Source organism: Podarcis cretensis, assembly GCF_951804945.1.
Source record: "Podarcis cretensis genome assembly, chromosome: 13".
Classification (NCBI taxonomy): Eukaryota; Metazoa; Chordata; class Lepidosauria; order Squamata; family Lacertidae; genus Podarcis; species Podarcis cretensis.
This window is the reverse complement of record NC_137182.1, coordinates 39,340,876-39,364,074: the sequence shown is the minus strand read 5'-3', so window position 1 is coordinate 39,364,074 and position 23,199 is coordinate 39,340,876. Positions and strand designations below refer to the sequence as shown.

Here is a 23,199-nt window from a genome sequence, read left to right as displayed (position 1 = left end):
GTTGGCAGCTCTATCATTATGGTTGAAATACTGACACAGTAACTAAAGAGAGGGGAGGAACCAATTTATTCTTTCTATTATTATTATTATTATTATTATTATTATTATTATTATTATTCCTTCTCCTGCAGCCCGCTCCTTCCAGTAGCAAAGGCTATTTTGACAAATTGGGGGAAAAGGGGTTTCGAAAACATCTGGAACCTCAATAAATCATTTGTCAAACATAAAAGAAAAGCTGTTGTTTTAGGGAGAGATGTGAGGATGCAGCGTTGCCAACTAATCCCCCAAGTTTCTGCAAAACAAGGGAACTCAAATTTCTGTGGGGTGAGGGAATGGGAAGCATTAGGTACTATCTGATATGTGCTGAAGCCCAATTCACACAACTGAATTCACACAACCAAACGGGTGCAGCCTGCCTTGGCTCAATACAAATGCAACCAGCAACCAAAGGAGCATTTCTGGCATCTCCTGGAAACCACCCAGATAAAAGCTGATCTGCGCACATATGTTTTTGAAAGCCTTCCTTGTTTGGTTTTAACTCAAGAGGCCGGAGCGCTGCTCCAGGGCAGTCATTCAAGCAACCGCTCCCAAGAATTTAGCCCCCCAAAGCTGTTTTCAAAGGTAGTGTTCCAAACATGAAACTCTTTTGAAAAGGCTCAGTCTGGAGTCACATGATGCAATAATAAGGATGAAAGGGACACTGAGCATGTACAGAGCGCTATTTGCACACCACTCTGTAACCGTGAAAGTTCATGCAAACCTGAAACAGGTGAGGGAGAAGGCACAACTTTTAGAAAGGCTCCAACTTTATAGTTCAACTTTCCTTCAAGGAGGCATATATACCATACACACACACACACACCTCAATTTTATAATCACAGCAAGCCTGTGAGGTGAATTCATCTGCAACAGAGAGTGAGAGTGACTGCCCTAAGGTCAACTTGTAATTTTCATGGCAGATCCTCGTTTGACATGAATCCCTATAACTTCTCTCTCTTAGAAAATAACTCATTTAAAAGATCTCCATCCCACCACCAGCAAGTAGATTTCCATTTCTGTTAGTAGTGTTGATTCAAGGGACTTTGGCATTTGAAACTGCTTTATTTCATGCTCCCTTACACTATAGCTTTCTTTTTTCCTCCTTGGGAATGAATGAATTTCCTTTCAAGTTCTGGCTGTGAAAGAGATCTTAGTCCCTGCGTGGGGCACTTTTCCCCACAGACTGGGAGAAACAGGCCCTTCCCAAAGGGTTTGGGGGAAGATGTAAGAGATGGCTCAAACTCTATCACCGTGCAAGATAAAAATTACTTTCGCTGCTGCTGCCCTCACCCCGGATATTCTTGTATGTGCGGGGTTATACTGGGGTTTATGTAGATAAAGCTGAGGTGGGGGGTTATACTGAAATAAGAAATTCAATTCTCCTAGCCCTGCGATGTGAGTTGGAGGGGTTGATCCGCCCCTCACATGTTTATTAGATTTTACACTTTGACACTTCTTTCACATCCCAGAGGCCAGGTGGTTGGAGACATTGCCACCCCAGGAGGGGGTACGGGAAGCATAAATCATAGCTAAAAGTGGTCCCCCCCAACTATCCACATGACTGCCACCCCCCTCCTCCACCCATTCTTGTACACAGGCCTGGCTCTGCACTAATTCGTTACACATATGTTGCATCACCTTCTCCAAGCATGCAGGGTGTGATGGCTGACGGCTTCAGCTCACAAATAGATCCAGGGTAGCAGAGGTGCCATTTAGAAAAGTCTGTGGGAAGGGAAGCTCCCTCAAAACTTTCCCGGCCTTTTAAACTGCATGGGAAGGGCTGAGGGGGCATACCCAGGGCCGGATTTAGGTTTGATGAGGCCCTAAGCTACTGAAGGTAATGGGGCCCTTTATATGTCCAGTTGTCCTTTGTCAACGACAAATTGTCGCTGTTCTTTTGTGTTGATATGTATGGTAATTTATGGAGCTAATAGGTATCTAAAGCCATTTGCACATGTTGCCATGCAATAAGGCCATGCAGAATGTAAAAGGTAAAGGTAAAGGTACCCCTGCCCGTACGGGCCAGTCGTGACCGACTCTAGGGTTGTGCGCTCATCTCACTCAAGAGGCCGGGAGCCGTCGCCGTCCGAAGACACTTCCGGGTCACATGGCCAGCGTGACGAAGCTGCACTGGTGAGCCAGCACCAGTGCCGCACACAGAAACCCCGTTTACCTTCCCGCTATAAAGCGGTACCTATTTATCTACTTGCACTTAGGGGTGCTTTTGAACTGCTAGGTGGGCAGGAGCTGGGACCGAACGACGGGAGCTCACCCCACCACGGGGATTCGAACCGCCGACCATACGATCAGAAAGTCCTAGGCACTGCGGTTTTACCCACAGCGCCACCCGCATCCCCATGCAGAATGTAGGCACCCTATATATAGAAATGAATAAAGCAGTGATATTTTAGGGAGCAGGCTAGCAGGCGGGGCCCATTACTTACATCATAGGAGCCTACACAACACAAAACAAAACACTGTTGCTGTTTGTGGGTTTTATTTTATTTGGTTTTTTTATCTTATATTTTTGGAAATGTACATCCAGTTTTTCTCCCTTTAATTTTTTGGGGGGCGCCCAAGAGAATGGGGCCCTAAGCTATAGCTTGTTTAGCTTATATGTAAATCTGGATACCGTATACCTTGCCTGCAGAAGGTCTTTGGAAGTTAAATCTTCTCCATCTCTAGCTAAGGCTGATTTTGCCCTGGCTGCTATCATGGCGCCTTCCAACGTTCCTTGACTACAGCTTCCAACACTCCTGACCATTGGCCATTTTGGCTGGGGCTGATGGGAGTTGTTGTTCTACATCTCTGAAGATGCACCAAATTTAGAACAGTGTGCGTGGTTCACCTGCACAGGGCAGCAAGCCGAGGTGGCGCAAAATTGAGAGGATCCATAACTGAGAAGATCCATTTGGGGGAGCCGAATTTGGCCTCACCCAAGGCGCCATATTACTAAAGATTACCATAGTCCACCCCGGCACATCGGCTGCCCCAAACCAAGCTAAATGCACCAGCAGTCTGACTCCATATGAGGCAGCTTTCAAGCCTGCTGATGCCTCCCTCTTTGGCGACGTAAGCAATGGCAACTCATACTTCGAACACTTGAAACGGGGGAAGTGATTTTTTAAAAGTCACCACAATAATCTCATCCATATATTCTAAAGCACTTGGCTGCCCTCAAAGAATCCTGGGAACTGTAGATTACCCTTCACAGAGCTACAATTCCCAGCATCCTTAAACTACAGCATTCAGGATTTTTCTTTGTGGGGTGGGGGGGGGGAGACATGTATGGAGTGGAAGTTGTTTTAACATAATTCCTTTCTCCCCAGGTTAATCTTCAGGGTATCCAAGTACTCTGATGAAATTTGCTATGAAACCTCCTGTCTCCCCACCTTGATATCTTGCCTCCTGCTAAACCCAAAGTGGGGAGAAAGAACCTTTAAAGCTGCTGCTATGATATACAAATAACCCGGCATGCCTCCTTCGGAGAGAAGAATTTCAATGTATTTCCTGGGCAATCTCCTTGTAGATTTCTATTCAGCGGTACTGAAAACCTCACAGTGGGCTTTGGTGTGGTTTTTTGGTGCAACTCTATTAAAGCCAATCTATTCATCACCGCCACCTTTACAATAGCACTCTATGTTGCATATTTGTAATGCAAAGAAACACAGCTTCTGCAGGTTCCCCGTGAAGCACTTTTCAGATTTTGTGCTCAGATTCCTATTATCATTCTAAAGAACTTTCTTTAACCTCTGTTGGGTCAATCAGCCTGAAAGCATCTATGTGAGCTAGGAGATTGCTATTTCCACAGGGCAAGTGGGGTTGCTTCCATGTGCTGCTGAGGTCCTCTAGTGCTGCTAAGGCCCTGCATTTCTGCAATTATCTGGAAGCTGAAGCGGAACAGAAGTTCCACACATAATATATATTATCCAGAAATGGCCTGCCCCATGACCAAGATTCTCTGATAATGTTCCCATTCAGCAAAGGTCCTTGGAATTGTTAATTAAAAGTTTCCTTCTTGTAGGTCCAGACTATTTTATTGTTTCCTGATGATGCAATGGCTCCTTCCAGGCTACCAATATTTTCATGTAGGCTTCATTCCCATACCAGCTAATTCAAGTTAGGCAGTTAAAGTTGATTGGGAGTTGTCGTGCAAACAATACTGCTTCCCCCCCAAACCGTGTTTTTGGCAATAAATAAAGTGATGAGGAAATTTTACGGCGAACTGTTGGGTAACAATTACTTGATGCAATGAAATATAACTTTCCCACAAACAAATAAGAACAGCTGCACAATAAATAACTGATGCCATCTATCCCACCCCCAGTATTTTGTGTAAACAATCAGGAAGGAATGCACAATAAACAGGTTGTCTGGAAATGGCTAATACGAGCGACCAGATGATATCTGCAAACAGGAAATGTCTAATTAAATGTGAAGGTGTTTTTAATAACCTCAGTGTCAAGGGAGGGGGTGAGATGTTGATGTATTCATTTGTCATGCATGCCTTTGCAAAAACCAATCAAATATGTTTATTTTTTTAAAAAAAATAAATTCATTGACACTTGCTTTGTTCGGACCAGATGGGGCTGGTTGTGCAATTGCCACGTTGAGCAAACATAGGAGGACAACACAGAAAACTCCAGAATTCATTTGGGCTGATAATGACCTTGCCTGGATGCTGTGTGAAAAAGTAGTCAGCACGGAATTGCAGTTTGGGAGAACATGGCAGCTGGAGACTGAGAGCCACTTGCTCAAAGCTGTCTAGTAAGTCTCTGGAGGTCAAGCCCAACACACTGTCCATCAAATGACACCAGCTCTCAGTAACCATTCACAGCCCCTTGCCTTCTTTGGATGTTTTTCCAGTGGGGAGATATGGAGAATCCCCAATTTTGGCTACCCTCCCTTGCTCTTTCTGAGGCTTCCATGCTACCAGTTCAGCCCGCCCCCTCCCAGAAGACCAAAATAAAAGCGTTTGTGGTTTTTCCAGGATTAGGTGGATACATTATTTTGTCATGTGTCTTTACTTAAACAAACGTCAAGCAGCAGGGCTTCCTGTTGGCTAAAAGGCCAGCCTCTTCCCCTCTCCTGCTTTCTCCCAAGGCTTCGGCTCTCGTGTGACATCCTTTTCCATGATGTCAGCATTTTTGGCGTGAACTCCTCTCGTTTGAGGATATATGGTTCTTGGCTCCGAAAGGCGTATCTCCGTTTCATCTCCTTTTGCTGCTATGCCAAATTAAACCCAGGAGGGGCCAAGTGTTGCCGGAAACAAGCCCCCGCTCTCGACAGGGTTAAGTAATACCTCAACAGGGAGAATGGCAATTTTCCAGCCATTGGATATCCAGCCCCTAACCTGGAACTAACAGACCACAGGCTGGGCTGCCCCCCCCATATTAAAAACCTCACCTCTCCGCCCCCGCCCCCAGTTCCCCACCATGCTGGCATAAGTACTTTCATTGCCTTCTAGTCAATTCAGGAGCTACCGTGCAGCACTCTTCCCCCCACCCACCAGGTTTGGGACTCTAGGGTGCTTCTAAGACTGTCACTATTTTCAGGCAGGAATCACACGATACGATACGATATGATACGATAATCTTTATTGTCATTGTCCCATACAGAACAACGAAATTGAAAAAATCTACATCAGACATTCAAAAACCAACAAGCCTGCTATCCCAGCCTGGTTGACCCCCTAAAAACTCTGATACCCCATAATTAAATACAATATACTCCCATAGAGACTACCTTACACTGCGTTTAAAGCCAAAATCGCATTTGGATAGAAACTGTTTCTCAGGCGGCTAGTCCTAGTCTTTCTAACCCTGTACCTTCTTCCAGACAGCAGACACACCCAGGTTGTGTGGTTTAAGTTGCCTTGGTCTCTTGGGCAACAAACCTGCCCCCCCCCCGAAACAGACCAGTTGTGATAAGTGATGGAGAGATGCAGAATAATAATTGCTTGACGCAATGTCTGCTAACCTCTCTGCAAATAAATAATAAAAAATGCTTAATAAAACAGTCGATGTCAACTAACTTCCCTGAAAACTTTATGCAAAACACTCAGGTCATCCTAAAGCAGCCCCACTCTGGCCTTGGTCACAGCCACCCTTCGTAGGCCCCCTCATTCTGTGGAACGGGCTCTGTTACAGGTGCAACATAATATTCATTCAGCATTTGTAAGAAGTTGGTCTTTCAGTGTGGAGGCACGCACCCTGAGGATCTCCCTGCTTGCTAATACCAGGCAGACACCTTCACTGAACTCTTTTCAGCACCGGCTAAAAACACTGTTGTTTAGGCAGGCCTGTATAATGTTTGTACAGTCGTACCTTGGAAGTCGAACGGAATCTGTTCTGCAAGTCCATTCGACTTCCTAAGTATTCGGAAACCAAAGCGTGGCAGAAGCCCCGTTGGATATTCGGCTTCCAAAAGAATGTTCGAAAACTGGAACACTCACTTCTGGGTTTTGATCGTTCAGGAGCTGACTTGTTCGGGAGCCAAGGCGTTCAGGATCCAAGGTATGACTGTAGGTGTATATACACTATACAGTGGTACCTCTGGATATGAACGGGATCCGTTCCGGAGCCCCGTTCACATCCTGAAGCGAATGCAACCTGTGTCTGCGCATGTGCGGGTCATGATTTGCCCCTTCTGCGCATGCGCATGATGTCATTTTGACCGTCTGTGCATGTGCAAGCGGCGAAACCTGGAAGTAACCTGTTCCGTTACTTCCGGGTCGCCATGGAGCACAACCCGAAAGCGCTCAACCTGAAGCAACTTCAACCCGAGGTATGACTGTACATGTATAACGTTGACATGTGTTTTCATCTTTTTTTTAGCTTAGCATCGATTTTAATTATTTCTGATTGCTTTAAATGGTTGTTTTTAGCCGGCTTTTTTACCGATAATGTGATTGTTTTATACTTTTCGTAAACCGCCTTGAGGTTTTATTACAACCAAGCGGCATATAAATCTTTTGAAATCGTTAAAAATAAAATAAATGTAAAGCCCCTTTAAAGCATACGCCTTTCCTTCAAAGAATCCTGGGAACTGTAGTTTGTTGAGGGTACTTGAAATGGCAGTTCTGTAAGCTGCAGCTCCCAGAATTCTTTGGGAGGGTGTTTTAAATGTATGGCGTGGATTCTTGCCAGAATCATAGTTGGAAGGTTCATCAGAGGCCATCAAGTTGAAACGCGCCCCCCCCCCAACTGCTCGGAGCAGGATCTGCAATGCAGGATACAGTTGCAGCATTCCTGAATCCATCCCGCCCTGAGTCAAAATAGCTTGTTTCTTTAACAAAATAACCAGTTCCAGTCCTGAGATTTTTATTTTCCATTTTAAAAACCTAATAGGTTGGTAAATTACTTGATTCTTGCAACCCTGGAGAGGTGGGGAATGTGATAAAATGGCACCAGTAGGAATGGGAGAGAAATTCGATTCAGTTTGCATTTATAGGTAAACCTACCTAATTCTCACTTTCCAGACCAGACTGAGAACTGAAACACAGCCATTCTTTCAAATCCACCCGTTTCTGAATGTTGCAATGGGGTTCTCCAGCCAAGTAACATGGACAGAAATGCATATACTAGGACAAAGTGTGTATATATTGGTGAAAATAGCTTATGCAAAAATGCATTATACTGTCGTACCTTGGAAGTTGAACAGAATCCGTTCTGGAAGTACGTTTGATTTCCAAAACGTTCGGCAACCAAAGCGCGGCTTCTGATTGGCTGCGGGAAGCTCCTGCAGCCAATCGGAAGTCGCGGAAGCCCCATCGGACGTTTGGCTTCCAAAAAAAGTTCACAAACCGGAACAGTCACTTCTGGGTTTGCAGCGTTAGGGAGCCAAAATGTACGAGAACTGAGCTGTTCGAAAACCAAAGTATGACTGTATTCAGGGAAGTTGCTTTGGAAAATGTGTACCATAGGCAAAACTGCATACAAACATGTGTATGCCAGGAGAAATTCACACTAGGGTGCTGAAGAATTTTCTTGAGGGATTCGTAAAAAATATATAAATCACAAACTGATGTGGAAATGTAGAGAAATGAATTAAAGATGGGGGAAATGAGGAATTGGGAGAACCCAAAACTGACAGATTCTGTGCCCCTACCTTAGTTATGCCCTGCTAGTAGGAGTAGCCAGATGTTTGATTCATTTACAGAATTTATTAGAACCACCACCGGCCTCAGACTGGAACAAGCAACTCCCTTAGACACTGATTAAATGATTAGCTTAATCAGAGTCTCTTCCAAGCACGTCTGATTCTTTAAACAGTGTGGACCGCAGACAAGAGTCTGCAGCTATCCCACGGAGTTTCTGAATTACAACATGCTTTAGACTGGAATATCTGCACTTTACTTGACTTTCCTGGATTACAAAAAGTTTCTCTGTCATTCCCAGAGCATGAGTCTCCCTGCAGAGTGCATCTCTCAATAAAGGCTTGCATTTGCATTATATTCAGATCATATTGCAGCTGCTACTCTAAATGAACAAAGTATTTTTTTAAAAAGAGGATTGCGGCTAGTCCAGTGTGAACCTCCCCAAAAACAATAAAATTGTTTTCTGGAAGAGTAGCCACGTTCAGTCTGTTGCAGTAAAAACAACAACAAAGAGTCTTGTGGTGAACAGATTTATTATGGCAAAAGTTTTCATGAACCAGAATCCACTTCCTCAGATAACACTGAAATATAATCCTCAACACTTCAGACATTAGCGTAAAGGCACAGTTAGATGATCTTGTGTCAAAGCAAGGGTCACCCCATGCTTCCCCTATTACTTTCCTCATTGCAAAAAGTCTGAACTTTGGGGGAAATAGAAGCATTCTAAATCAAGTGTCTCCTGCCAGAAATGAGGGAATGTTTGTTTGTTTGTTTGATGTATTTATATTCCACATTTCCCCCAAGTTGGGGGAATTCACTTCTACACGTGTAAACACCCTTTCAGACTAAACATGTCATAACCATGGGAATTGAGTGAATGCCTGGGGCTGGAACGGGACTCCTTACTGGCGTAATCAAAAATGGAAAGCGTAAGGTTTAAAGACTCCCCCAAGGCAAACCTTTAAAAATGTAGTATAAACACCGACAATTGGCCTGCAAGCGCTCCATCTGGAGAACAGCCTTTACCAAAGATGTCATGGACTTTGAAGACACTCAAACTCAGGACGAAAGGGAGAAACGTGCTAAGAGGAAGGCACGCTTGGCAAACCCTCACCATGATTAACTTCCATCCAGAAACCTATGTTCCCACTGTGGAAGGACATGTGGATCCAGAATTGGCCTCCACTGTCACTTACGGACTCACTGTTAAGACCGTGTTCATGGAAGACAATCTTACTTGGCCACAAGTGGTCGCCAAAGAAGAAGAAGAAATTGTATCATGAGCAGAGAAACACCAGGGCAGCTATAATTTTAGGTTAATTCATCCAAGGCAAAAAAGAGAGATTTTTTTTGGGGGGGGGGGATCGGATCTGTTCTCATTCTGTTCTTTTTCTTTTTATCTTTGAACGTTTGACTCAGCAGATTTGTGGAAAACCACAGCTTGGCTTGAGAACATGTTCAAGATTTAGAAATGCCAACTGCCAGACGTTGTGGCAGATGTATTTCAGGAAAGGGACAGTGTGAAAACCTTTGATGTGTGTAACATCTCAAAAATAAATCATTGTGCCCTTTTCTTGCTATTTGGGGTGCAGGTTGAAGAGACGGGGGAGAGGCAATTTTTTTCTTTTTACTAACCAAGAAATGAAGATGTTACTCTGACAATAATGATTTCAAAGGTAACCTAGGCTGCAATATAATGGCCATCTACTTGAGAGTAAGCCCTACTGAACTCATAGGAACATACATCTATCTGTACAGTGGTACATCGGGTTAAGTACTTAATTTCATTCCGGAGGTCCGTACTTAACCTGAAACTGTTCTTAACCTGAAGCACCACTTTAGCTAATGGGGCCTCCCACTGCTGCCGTGCCGCTGCCGCACAATTTCTGTTCTCATCCTGAAGCAAAGTTCTTAACCTGAGGTATTATTTCTGGGTTAGCGGAGTCTGTAACCTGAAGCATATGTAACCCGAGGTACCACTGTATAGGGTTGCACTGTAAAATATGGATTCCGTATTAGAGCCAGAGGAAGTGATAATGAAGTCTCATATGGTGAACTGAAGACTAGGAAAATGAGAAGCTCAGAGAAACTGAAACTGACAGATTCCGTCCTCATCACAACATAACTAACTTCACGGGGCGCAAAAGAATTATTCTTCCAGTAAAGCATAAGTAAGATTTTTCCGTTAATCAATTTCCAACTGAAAAACAAAAGGTCTGAAAATGGGGGAGGAAGCATTGCTAAAACGACACATTAAAAAACCCAGCAAGGGCTCACCTTTTGCAGCACTTTCTAGGCAGAGAGCCATGTCTGAGCACCATTTTTGCCTCCGAGTTTTGCCTGCGAACTCCTGCTCTTTGACATTCAATCGGAACAAACATCAATTTGGGGTTTCAGTGGGAAAGAGCAGGTTTTCAAGGGGAAAGCACCAGGGCAAAAAGAAAATCGCTCGGACATGGTGCTTTAAAGCATAAACCTGTGCCAAGAAATGCAGCACAAAATGAAGTCTGTATGAGCCCTAAAGGTAAACAGAACACACTGCACCATTTAAAAAACATAAAAACGCTGTACTCCAACTATGTTTGTTTTTTCCTAAAAAGATGGCTCCACTACTGTTCGTCTCTAAATGTGAACTGAGTTGGATTTCTCCCTCTGCTCTGAGTAAAACTTGGTTGGAAGCAACACAGAATGTTGTGTAGATGGGAGGCTGCACAAAAATTGCATGCATAAGCAGCACCAATCCCACACCAGTGGACACCCGCCTTCTTCTTCCAGACTATCTTTATTTTGGGGTAGAGACTTCAATCGCATAACTGGCAAATTCAGGATGCGCAATCCAAGCTGATTTATGCTGCTTGTTGGGGGGAAAGAATAAACACTTCTCCAAAAGACTGGACTTTTGGATGGGAAAAATGAACTGGAAAGTGTGGGATGACACTTGCTTTAATGCAAGGCTGTCGAACTGCCTGCCAAGCAGATAAGAGTGGGTGCTCATTAAATAGCCAACGCCGTCTAATTTGCCTGCAAACGCATCAGGACAAACGCTCTACAAAACGGGTAATCTGGAAGCACCCTAACTCTCTGCTCTAGTAAGAGCGTGCAGGATTGCAGCCGCCTTAGACTCCTTCAGTGCAGTGAGATACAGTACCTCTTTCTCCACTGAACAATAAATATTGTGATTGAGAGAGTTCTGTATTGTTGTTATAATGCAATTATTTTCAATGTTACATTTCCGCGGTAGTAGAAATGATTGATGATCGAAAGATCCCGGTAGCAGAGAGAACAATCGGAATGTTTCAAATGGGTTTCCCCCCCACCCCCTCTTCCCAGACTCTCTGGCTATGTTTCGGGTTTTGTAGCTCTTCAATCTCTGCCTTTGGCTGGCAATCTCTGCTGTTCTTGCATGCTGATTTTTGTTCCTCTAAATAATGGAAGGCCTGTTCTAGTGAAGTGTTGCACCTGTGACTAATTCTGAGAAAAAGCCTGCTACGTAAGTACTGTCAAGGCCTTGGACCACGTTCAAGGAGAGCACCTCATTTCCCAAGAGTTTGCTAGTTGTAGAAAATATTTCTATATTTTATACAAATTTCAAAATTCACTAACTGAGCAACGGGTCAAATTATTAGTGATTATAATGTTAATATAGGCCAGTATTCAATGAGGTTTCACTGAAGGGAGACCCACTGAAATGAATAAACCTAACTTGGCCACGTTTATTAATTTCAGTGGGTCTACTCTGAGTGATACTTAGTTGAATACCATCCAAAATTGGCAACAATTGTTAAAAACGAAGCGACAGCAGTGGCAAATTCCAGCTTTTATCCTGAAACCAGAGAGCTAGAACCCATCAAAAGCAGAGCCCTCTGCTGAAATCCTATGCACAATTAACTTGGGAGCAAGCCCAGCTGAATATGGTGGGGCATACATCTGAGTAATCTTGCATACGCTTGCCCTGTAAATCTCCCTTCTCTCTGAAATCCATAAGTCTTTTTTTAAAAAATTCACTTTGTCTGGACTGTGCCCAGAATTTGTGAGTTTTCATCAGTGGTTTGCTTTGGATAATCTTTAAAGTATAATAATGTGTTTTTGTAGGGCAGGATAACATTTGTGGTCCCTCCACCTTACAAATTTTTAGAAAGATTCATGAGGTTGAGCATGCTATAAAATATACAAAACAGGATCAGAAATATACTCTGGTAGATTAGTCATATAGTTAAAAAACAGCAACCCTTCTTCCCCATCTGAAATGGATGGGTTTTAAATCCGTGACAGATTATCCACTCGCTAAGCCTTTTAGGGGGGAGGGTTTTAAAAGAAAAACATACAAAATAAATCTTGAATCTACTGCCTACTGCTTTGCAATGCTGAGAAACTGAGAAAACACAGTTCCTTTTATTGTCGGGTGGTTAGGTAAAACTTGGCAGGAGACAGGAATAGCTGAAGACGGCAATCTGAAATATACCTTCTGAGAAACAAATCTCATGGAAATTCATGTGACATTTACAGGTAAATATGTTTAGAACTGGGGTGGAAATAACAATCTTTCCTGAATATGTATGTAAATAAGGAAGTTAGGCGGCAGACCAATATGTCTGATGGCTTGATTTCCTTTTATTAACTTTTGTAGGGAGGAGAAAACCCAAGCCTAGCATGAACAACACAAACCCTCACCACTGCTTTTTCGGCACTTAAGAGCATGATTTTGGTATCAACTGCACCCCTCACTGTCTAAAAGGCAAACAGAAATAAACACTGAAAATCAATTGCCATCCTCACACCTCAACTTTAAGTGTGAAAACACACACAAACAAGCAGACACAATGATTGACGATACAAGTTTCCTGTACTGTGGAGCAACAGATTTTCCATTGTTTATCTTCTACATACACTGAATGGAATACATAGTACAGTATAGAAGTTTACAGTTCTTGGGGCCCAAAGAACATATATAATTCCACCTGCCACCAGGACCGTCTCTGTTCTCTCATACTTGTCCTTGGTCCTCGCAGCTTGAGGAGGATGGGGTTTATTCAATCAATTCCCCTTTGTAATCCGTTCTGCTTAGAGCATTATTCTCTCCTGCTGTACCAGTTTAAGAGGCACAGTTATTACCCTGGGATTGCTAAGCAGGCAAGAACATGCTGTTCCCATCCATAGGCCAAAAGAGCCACCAGCTACCATTCAAGCAAGAACAGCAGCAAGGGAAGAGGAGCATGGCTAGATCTGGGTCTAAATGCTCACCAAGGCACTTTCTTTGGCCTTGGTTAAACTGGTCTCTCCCTTCTACCTTTCCCCTCCTCTCCGCTCCTCTTGTGTGACTGCCTTGTCTTTTTAGTTCGTAAGTCGGATGGCAGGACCAGGCTCTCATTTCCCCCTTTTCTTTTCAATTGATGTAAGCTGCTTCGGAAAATGACAACTGTCTGACAAGCAGGTTAAAAGAAAAATATAGTAAATAAATTAAACTGCCTGCTTTCTCAGCATGTCTAGTGGTTGGAGGGAATGCGCTGAATTTGTACCTAATACTCCAGCAGAACTTTGTACCTAATACTCCAGCAGAACTTTGCCTGCATTTGCTAAACCTTGAAACGCTGCAGATACCGGTAGTGCTGGGAAGGGAAGCTATATTTACGATCCAAAGAAAAAGAATACAAATCTCACATGAGCAGGACATGAGCATTTCTAAGCTGTAGGAAAATGCATGATTTGAAGGTTTCCAAAACAGTTTACTAGGGAATGCTGGCTGCCAGGCACCATGGAAATATTATCATTTTGCCTTTCGTTTTCAGCTCCACTAGGATATTCCACCTAATATAATAAAAGTATATTTAATATTGGATGGGAATGTTGAAGTAAATCTTCAAGTTCACCCCAAGAGCCCCTGAATTGTGTATACATCTCCTTAACTCTTGCTTCATGATATTATTATTATTAGCAACAGAAAGGTCATTTCTAGAATTGTTCCTAGAATTGGAAGAATTTCTTAACTGCGGCATTTAGGCTGAAATCTTGTAAACACTTGCTTGGGAATAAGTGCCACTGAACTTGGTAGGACTTACTCTAAGCATGTATATATACAGTATAGGATTGCATTGGTAGTCCTCTGTACCATTAAAAAAAAACCAAGCCCACCTGATATGATACACACTATGTAAGTTGCTAAAGTGGAGTAGGAAATTTTACCCAAAATCGAATTGTACAAGTTATGAAGAAGAACCATTTCACAGCAATTCAATATCTGGTCAGCAAAGCAGTAATGTGGTGGTGTTTTAAACCCATTTTAATTTAAATGAGGTGAAACTTTACAGTTTTAAAACGTATTTTTTCCTCAGTGCATTTTCAACAAACACCATGTTAGTGAGGATCCAATGTCAGCAACAAGAAAACTTGCCTGCTCCAAGTTTGAATATATTATGGCTGTGTAATGGATTTTCACCAAATTGTTAATGTAATCAAACTGAGTACAGATAGGTTAGATGAGATTCTCCTCCGCACCCTCAAAAACCGCAATGATTTCAAAACAAATTCTCTCCAAAGGCGCACAAAATGTATAGCGGAAGCTACTGCATATATAAGTTGCAACCCCTGCATAACATGTAACGACAAATATTTTTGTGTGTATTGAAGCAATATAGAATCCATTACACCGAAATTGGCTAGCTAACATCAACATAAAGCTGCCATAGCCAGAGCAATCGCTCATGCTAGCAAACTACTCAGCCCAGCTCCTGTTCATTTTGTGAGCTGCGGTGAATGTAATAAACTAACAAAACATTAAACGGAAGGTCATAATAATTTCAACATGTCACTTGGGACAACTCAAGATTTCCCCGGGATTTCAGGAAGACGGAGGGACAAGAGATGGAATATTTGCAAGTTTTGAGATTCAAACACTTGGGGGAACTCCCCCCCCCCCCAAAAAAAATACATTTCAGGAAACCTTAAAAAGCTCTCCTGGTTCTCCACAAAACTGTCACTGAGCCCAGGCATATAAACAACTAATGAGCCGCTAGCTACAACACCAGTCACATCTCCCGGCATCTATTACACATTTTATTACCAAAGGTCTGCTGTAACTATGGATATATTTAGCGATTTAAGCTCCGGCACATTAGCTGTCTCGATCGCTTGGCTAATCTCTGACTAATTTTCCTTGCCTGCGTCAGCTGAGATATTATGGCTTCATTTGGATAATGCTGCAATATAAACACTGCAGGCTTCTGGTGCCACACATCTCGATCTCCAATAACCGCATCCGCATTCTGTTGCATTTGGTAGCTGGGGTATTATCTACCTCCCATTATTCCACAAAACATTGGTAAGGCCGATATAATGCAGATAACATATCCACGCGAATGCTGCAGACTTTGCTGCCTTAAATATTTCTCTGATCGCATTTTTCGGGTTTGGCTGCGCATGCTGCTTGCGCTAGGATTTATCATGCATTAGGGAAAAGAATGCAGGGGGGGGAACCCCTCAATGTGATACAATAACATAGTGACACGATGATAGCAAACCAACCTTTTTACCCCCCCGATTGCTTGTGTCTGGAGACCGCGTCCACCACTCTTCTCCACCGAGGTTCCTGGAATCTGATATCAGCTGGGCTGGAGTTTCTTAAAAATAAAACCTTCTTTGCTGGGAGTTTATGAGGAAGTTTGGCGAGTTTTACAAGCCCTTGGGTAAATGGCAGACGGTCGCCCCATGGAGTCAGATTGGATCCACTGATGGGGAAGGGGAAATAGAGCCTCCAATGATCTGTTGAAGCATTAATGAGCTATGCAAGCCTGGATGTTCAGGTTTCTCACCCAGGCCTGGAACCATGAGCCACTGGTGGTGAAAGAGCTTTCCAGAACTCTGGGGCTTTGATCTGTGGTTGCTACATTCCCTGATGGAACTGGACTGAGCGAGTGGGCTTCTGACAGTGATAAACAGTGTGTCAAGCGGGGGGGGGGGGGAACGCCCCGAGAAGACAGATCCCCAAACACATGCGGACAGGTGGGCAGATGGCATAGAAGAGAGAGAGAGAGAGAGAGAATGAGAAAGGGGAGCATAAGGCAAATGGATCCATGCATTGCCACGAACCGTGAAATAAACCCAGGTTGGAGATATGTGAAAAAGTTGAGAGACAAAGAGAGTTATGCTCTCTTTCTCAGACAAACACATGACGGGATATGCGCTGGTTGGAAATGAAGCCGTGTGGACACTCCAAACCTTTGGCAGGCACAAACAGTATCGAAAGCAGGATCGTATACGACCATCCCGATAGATCATGAGCGCAAACATCACAAATGTAATTAAAAAGGTCATCTGGGAGGGGCCTGATGGCTATGAGATGATGGCTATGGGAAGGGGGCATGGTGTAGCAACTCATTCAGCTTTTGCTGGAGAATGTGACTTTCCGCTCCCATCCCGCAGGTCAGGAAAGAGGAACTGCATAAAATGGGGGTTGCAGGGAGGAAGAGAGGTGGCAATACTGTGCCGGCTCACCTGGGACAATGGGAACGAGGCCTGTTGAATTACTGCTGAATTACAGAATTACTGGGACTTACTGCTAAAGAAACATGCACAGGTTTGTGCTGTTGCATAGTTGCTAAGGATGTAAGAAGGAACCTTTTTCGTTCCACCCTGTTTTTGCCACATTCAGCACTGTTTCTCTGCCACAGCCGTTTGCCTTCTACCCAAAACTACATTGCCTCACTCTCCGCTGCAGTGGAATTATTTGAAGTCCGGTTTTTATTAATTTGAGGTGTGTAAGTCCAAATGACCATGTGCCATTTCAGAGGACGAGTGTACAGAGTAATGGGGTGGAGCTTCAAATTAGAAAAGGCACCGCCTTCAATCTGAAACTCCACCCCATCCTACATTTCCCTTCTCTGGAAAGGTACCTACCAACAGCCTCCAGGGTCATCTGGACTTACCTATATAAAATCATTTTTTAAAAAATCAAATTCATTATCTAAATGTACCTAGTGTTGCATAATCATAGTAGGGTAAATCAGTATTTGGAACACAATGGTGGCAACTAAATAATTGCCTGTGGAGTTAATGAATTACCAAATATAAAACCCATTTTTTTAATGGGAACATTTACTTTCTAAGTAAGAAATGAGAGCAATTGCAATCTCTTAAATATTTTTCACACCGTTCAAGGGTACCATTGGTCTGAAATCTCAAAATAAATAAATAAAATGCAGTAGCGTCCAATATGAAGCTACATGAAAGCAAAACCAAAATATAGCACAAGTGAGAAAGACACACTTGCAAGCTTCAGTCAGCAGAATAATTGAGGTCTGAAACACAGTTTCAATCCCCCACTGCTCCAGCACTGATTAAAAAACAGGACTGTCATAAATAGCTGTCGCAGCAGTCCATACAGAGGCACACCAGTTCCATCCACCTATGCCCAATATGCTGAAAAAAGAAACCTGAAGCCCCGATCCCATGCATGTCCCTCTATAACAGCCTTTGCTGATCTGCTCTCCTGATGTTTTGGACTACAACTTCCATCAGCCCCAAGCAGCATGGCTGTGCTGGCTGACGCTGATTAGAGTTGTAGTCTAAAACACACAGAGGGCACAGGCTGGTGCATCCCGTTTTGCTGCTTGAAGTGAAACCAGAAGGTACTGTCACTCTTCTGATGCCACTGCTGCGTTGTGTGGCCTTGTCCTTGAAGCAGCAGTGGGAGTTTCTAGAGAAATCTCATGGAAACTGCTACCATTGCTGCTTGTCTGAGCCTCACTCCGCCTCATGAACAGGCCAGCCCTGGGTTGGCGAATGCTGCTCTAAAATAATTATCACTGACTTCAGTGGGATTTACTCAAATTAGGATGCAGAGGATTACATCCATACCTGAGATTCTACCTGACTTTTAGAAGACATCTGAAGGCAGCCCTGTTTAGGGAAGTTTTTAATGTTTGAAGTTTTATTCTGTTTAATATCATGTTGGGAGCCACCCAGAGTGGCTGGGGAAACCCAGCCAGATGGGCAGGCTATAAATAATAAATTATTATTATTATTATTATTTGAGGCTTTCCTTCCATTTTGTATCCAAAGCAGATAGTTGTCATCAGGGATGCCTGAGGAATTCTTGTACTGCACCTCCCAAGCTTTAATGAGTGGATCAGAAAACAGATATCCTTTGGGTTTCCCACTTCCCAAAGTTTACATTTGATTAAATATATGCGGAGTTTGCGAGAAAATCTATTTTGCAACATACATTTTCTGAGAAAACCTATTCAAGGATACAAATTTAGATTCATATTTAAATTGGGATTTTCATGCATCTTTTTAAAAATTCCAGATTAATGTGGAGATAACATGAAACGGATTTATGAATGAAAAGAGACACAGGTAGCACAGAACTAAATATATTCAGAGATTTCAATCCCTAGTTGTCATATCCGAGAGAAATTGGTCCAGCTTTCCTTCTAGCAACCACAGCAACAGGCAAGTGAAGTGGATAATTTCTGGCCGAGGTCAGTGCTGGAATACCTTGCTCTTCCATATAGCAAGAATGTAGAAACCTGTTGCCATCCAGATTCTGTTGGACTCCAATTCCCAGCAGCCCCAGCTAGCATGGCCAGTAGTCAGGGATGAAGGGAGTTGCAGTCCAACAGCTGGAGGGCCACATCCAATCCTGTTCCAAAACATGACTTTATAATTGTTCTTTTTTGTTAAAAAGACTTGTATGAATTTCCTGTCAGCCTCCTTGACTACAGTATTTTTCAGCTAAAAGACAGGATGTAAGTTACGGTATCTTAAATAAACAACACTTGTGGGGGTTTAACTTGTTCGTTTTAAATCCAGTTTGCCTCTTTTTATCTGACATTAATAGGGAAGATTAATCTTAAAGACTCCCAAAGCGAAATTTCCTTCCATCAAGTGGGAATGAGGGAGAAATGCTATTCAATTTGCGTTTAAAGGTGAACTTACCTAATTCTCATGTTCCAAAACAATTCATGAACTGAAACAGCATCCTTCAACATTTAAACGCCTCCGGATTTTGCACCGCGGTTCTCCAGCCTAGTAATTGCATACCCTAGGGCAAAGTGTAAAAATAAATACATATAAGTGAAAATAACATAGAAAAATGGAGTGCATGATAGAAAATTGCTTTGCAATAATGTGCATATTAGGAGAAAAGCTTGTGAATTTTCACAAAGAGTGTGTGTTTGTGTGTGTGTGTGATATGAGAATGTGGAGAACTAAATTTATTGTTGGAAAAATGAGAACCTGAAACTGACTTTTGTGTCACTTTTGCTTATTAAATTGCTTACTAAAGTTATTAAACCCATCTTTTCAAATACTTAAAAAAGAAACTATATTGAGATGTTGGTAATGCCCGTTTAATTATTTGGTTTCATTCAGTAAATTTAAAATTAAATAATCGGTTAAACATATCTAAGCAGCTGATAGCACAAGATAATACTTTATAGGGGAGAAAGTGAATTTGCAACCAGAAAAAAGCAGGAATTAAAAAAAAACACCACCTGAATAACAATGCAATATTAATCCTAAATGCACAAGAGAAGAAGCCCCATAGTGGGGAGAGGCTTATTTCAAAGAAAACATGTATAGGATTCTGCTGAAACATACTATCAATTAAATAGCTGTCAGATCAATTAAAACTAAACTAGAAAGGGAGAGGGAAATGGCACAGAGGCCTTTGAAAATATCAGAAAAACTCACAAATAAGATGCTAATGATTAATCAGTGCTTTTTTTTCTGGAGGGACGCAGGGGTATGCATACCCCTAAACATTTTGTGAATCTAAGTCTGGCCTTATTGAAGGCCAGTATTTCAAAATGAGTAGGAAAATGAGAGTACCCCTAAACATTTTTTAAGAAAAAAAGCACTGTGATTAATAATTAGGTTTGGGCCCAAGAAGCTATGTATGTTGTGCTTCTAATATTAATGCATAATTTGAGTTAATGGGTTCAGTAGAAATAAATCCCAACATACAATGATCTTCAGATGTTTTCATGCCTGCAATGTACAATTTAAGATCAAATTCTAAAACTATGCCCTGGAGCCAAGTACAGTAATCTAGACTCACTGCATCGGGGTCGCCAACTTTCCAGCCGGCCTCTGCAGCTGTGCTTTTCACACAGTTGGTAAAATTTATCCTGATGCTGAGGAAAAAGCTTCTTCTGCTGATTTCTGCAAATCAAACTGGCGTCAAGGGCGCAGGAGCAGGCCAGGCTGCTTCCCCCTCCATCAGTTGGCAACCCTGCTCACAGGGTTTCTTCTTGCTATTACAGCCTGATAGGTTTCCCCGGTTCCCAGATTGCTGCACAAGCCCCCTTTCCACCCGCCCTCAATACCCGTCCGATGGGCTCCTTTCACCGCCCCCCTCAGCTGTCCCAAAGTCTTGAAAGTGAAATTGCTTGCTTGCCATTAATCTCCCTGTTGTTTTTACGAGGCTCTCCCGCCTCTCCTCCCCCGGGGTGCCCGTTAAGGATCAAAGGTTAATTAATGCAGAGCAGACCGTGACCGCAGTTATTCTGACCCCACAAGGCCAGGTGGTCCCAGAGCCCCGATATACAAGATGCGATGAAAGGGTGACACGGCCCAGGAATTTACAAGATGATGAGGCGTGGCGGGTCGGGTTGGGCAAAGTGAAGAGAGAGGAGGCCTTTGGGGAACTGACCTCCTCAGGGTCAGCTGGGAATGGGGGGGGGGATGAGGGAGAAGCATTATAATAAGGGGGCAGTCCGACACACATTTTGAACCAGGCCCATTTTAAATGCTAAACTATGGACTGGCGCTATGGGGATGAGCCTCAGGCTGCGTACACACGATATCTTCGAAGCACATTTGAAACACATTCCCCACCCCTTCAAAGAATTCTGGGCCCTGTAGGTTATTAAGGGTTTCTGGGAATTGTAACTGTGAAGGGTAAACTACAAGTTCCAGAATTCCTTGATAACAACACTTTGGAGATCCCGAGCCTCAAGGAAGTCAGATTGGTTTCAACTAGTTCCAGGGCCTTTTCAGCCCTGGCCCCCGACATGGTGGAACGCTCTGTCACAAGAGACTAGGGCCCTGCGGGACTTGACATCTTTCCGCAGGGCCTGCAAGACAGAGCTGTTCTGCCTGGCCTTTGGTTTGGACTCGGTCTGACCCTTATGTTTCCCTCCCTTTATGGTCTTGATTTATCAGCTATTTTAAAATGAGGCTGCATTTTAAATTGCATTTTAACCTGTATTTTAAATTGGTTTTTTCCCCTTTCTTTTTCTCCCCCCGCTTTCACCCCCATTATGTTTTTACTGTGATTTTATTGGTGTTAGTCGCCCTGAGCCCGCCTCTGGCCGGGGAGGGCGGGGTATAAATAAATTATTATTATTATTATTATTATTAAGGGAAAGAATGTGTTCCGAAGGTTCTTTAAAGGTATTAGTGTGTACACAGCCTCAGGCAAGCTCCTTCCTCTCCTCCCCTTATGGGTTATGATTCCTTCCCTACTCCCCCAGTTTAAATAATCATTTACCATCACCGATCACTATGACATCATGGGAAAACTGGTGTTGGCACTCGCCCTGTAAGCCAGGACTGTAAGCCAGGATACTGTACAATTCAGACTTTTTAGCAGCCTTGGAAAGGGTTTTGAAGAGTGTTTGCCGCTCATGATGCCTCTTGCTCTGAGGAAGAAGGGCAAGATGGCTCCCAGAATGCTGGGAGTGGTTGCATTTGCTACGGAGGCATTGGCAAAAACTATTTTAAACGGTAAACTGGCAGGTCTTATGCAGAGAATGGGGAAGAGTGGACAAGGTGTGATGGGGAGCAGGAAGGCGGTTGTTAAGTTGTGGGTGAACATATCAGACGACACAGCAATTCTTCAAACAGCTCTTGTTTATCCACAGGCCAGAACAGAACTGAACTGAAGGGTTCAGCCAGCCTGCTTATATAGAGCTCCACTAGAACGCAACAGTAACCATTTTCTGTAACTATCCAATCACTGAACGTCACTTTCGATCCCTTATTTGCATATGTGGACCTGAACTATCTACAGTATCCCCCTGCTGGCCCAGGGTGAGAACTTCAATACATAACAGCGGTGGTTCCAGACAGACCAATGAAAGCAGCTTCCCCTGACCCACAAGTGGAGATGGGGCTTAATATACAGGTGGCAACCATTCTGGGTGCATTCAATTGACGTACAACCACCAACACGTGGCCCTTTTGGACCCAGAAGAGGGCAGAATGGGGGTGTAACAGGGGCAGAACGTAACGGGGCTGGGCGGGCTGGGCTTATGCACACTCTACCAAGGTGCGCAGGGGCCAGGAATGGAACCTGGCGCAAAATGGTTATCGTCTGTATTAAAACTGCAGTCAAATGTGCAAATGTGTGTGCACATGCTAACCGCTATTTCACACTAGCTCCCAATATGCCTGGGAGTCATCTGCAGGATTATCTAAGAGTGATTTCATGGATTCTGCATTTTATTTTATTTTATTTTATTTTATTTTAATCTTCCTGCTGTTGTTTTTTTTAAAAAAAATGTTTTTAATTTTATTGCATTATGAAAAAATGTTATTAGGGCAGGGCGGAGAAAGTGATTGTGGCAAACCCGCTGGCCATGGTACCCCTGAACGAGTAAGTTGAATGAACTCCTTCATGAAAAACAATGAACAGGCAGACAATCACAATTGGCTTTGTTTTCAATTAATTTGATTTTTTTTAAATAAAAAACCCCCTTCATAATATTATGCTGAATCCAACAGAAACTGCTCTTTATTGAATTCCTCTTTGCCCCCTCAGAAAAGAGATGCTGGTTGCATCAGCTGTTTATTTACAGTAACAGCATAGATCAAGTGAGTTTAATATACATTATTTACATGTGCTCCATGATTGCTTCTTTTTCTGGGCACAGGTTACGGACCATATTAATTTGGTATCAAGTACTCGCTTTAAGGTTTAATTATACCCATTTAATTGTGAAATATATTCCAGTGTTGTGAGAGTCGACTGATGGACAATGTAAGTGGTTTCTGAGAGCCCTCACAACCGCGAAGAGACTGATCCTAGAACACTGGAAGGACAAATCCTCACCAACAGATGG

The 23,199-nt window shown here is 43.1% G+C and overlaps 1 protein-coding gene across 4 annotated transcripts in view; it reads right to left on the bottom strand.

Moving 5' to 3' along the window:
* NTN5 (netrin 5) overlaps window positions 1-21,859 on the bottom strand; it is a 42,268-nt gene extending 20,409 nt beyond the window's left edge. Inside the window, exons 1-3 of one of the 4 annotated variants that reach the window (XM_079951097.1) lie at window positions 20,193-21,095; window positions 19,070-19,175; window positions 15,656-15,892 (exon numbers count right to left, since the gene is read on the bottom strand). The gene's annotated coding sequence lies outside the window, so the exon portion shown is untranslated. The other 3 variants (XM_079951098.1, XM_079951099.1, XM_079951096.1) reach the window with 3 other exon arrangements.
* Window positions 21,860-23,199: the final 1,340 nt, after the last annotated feature.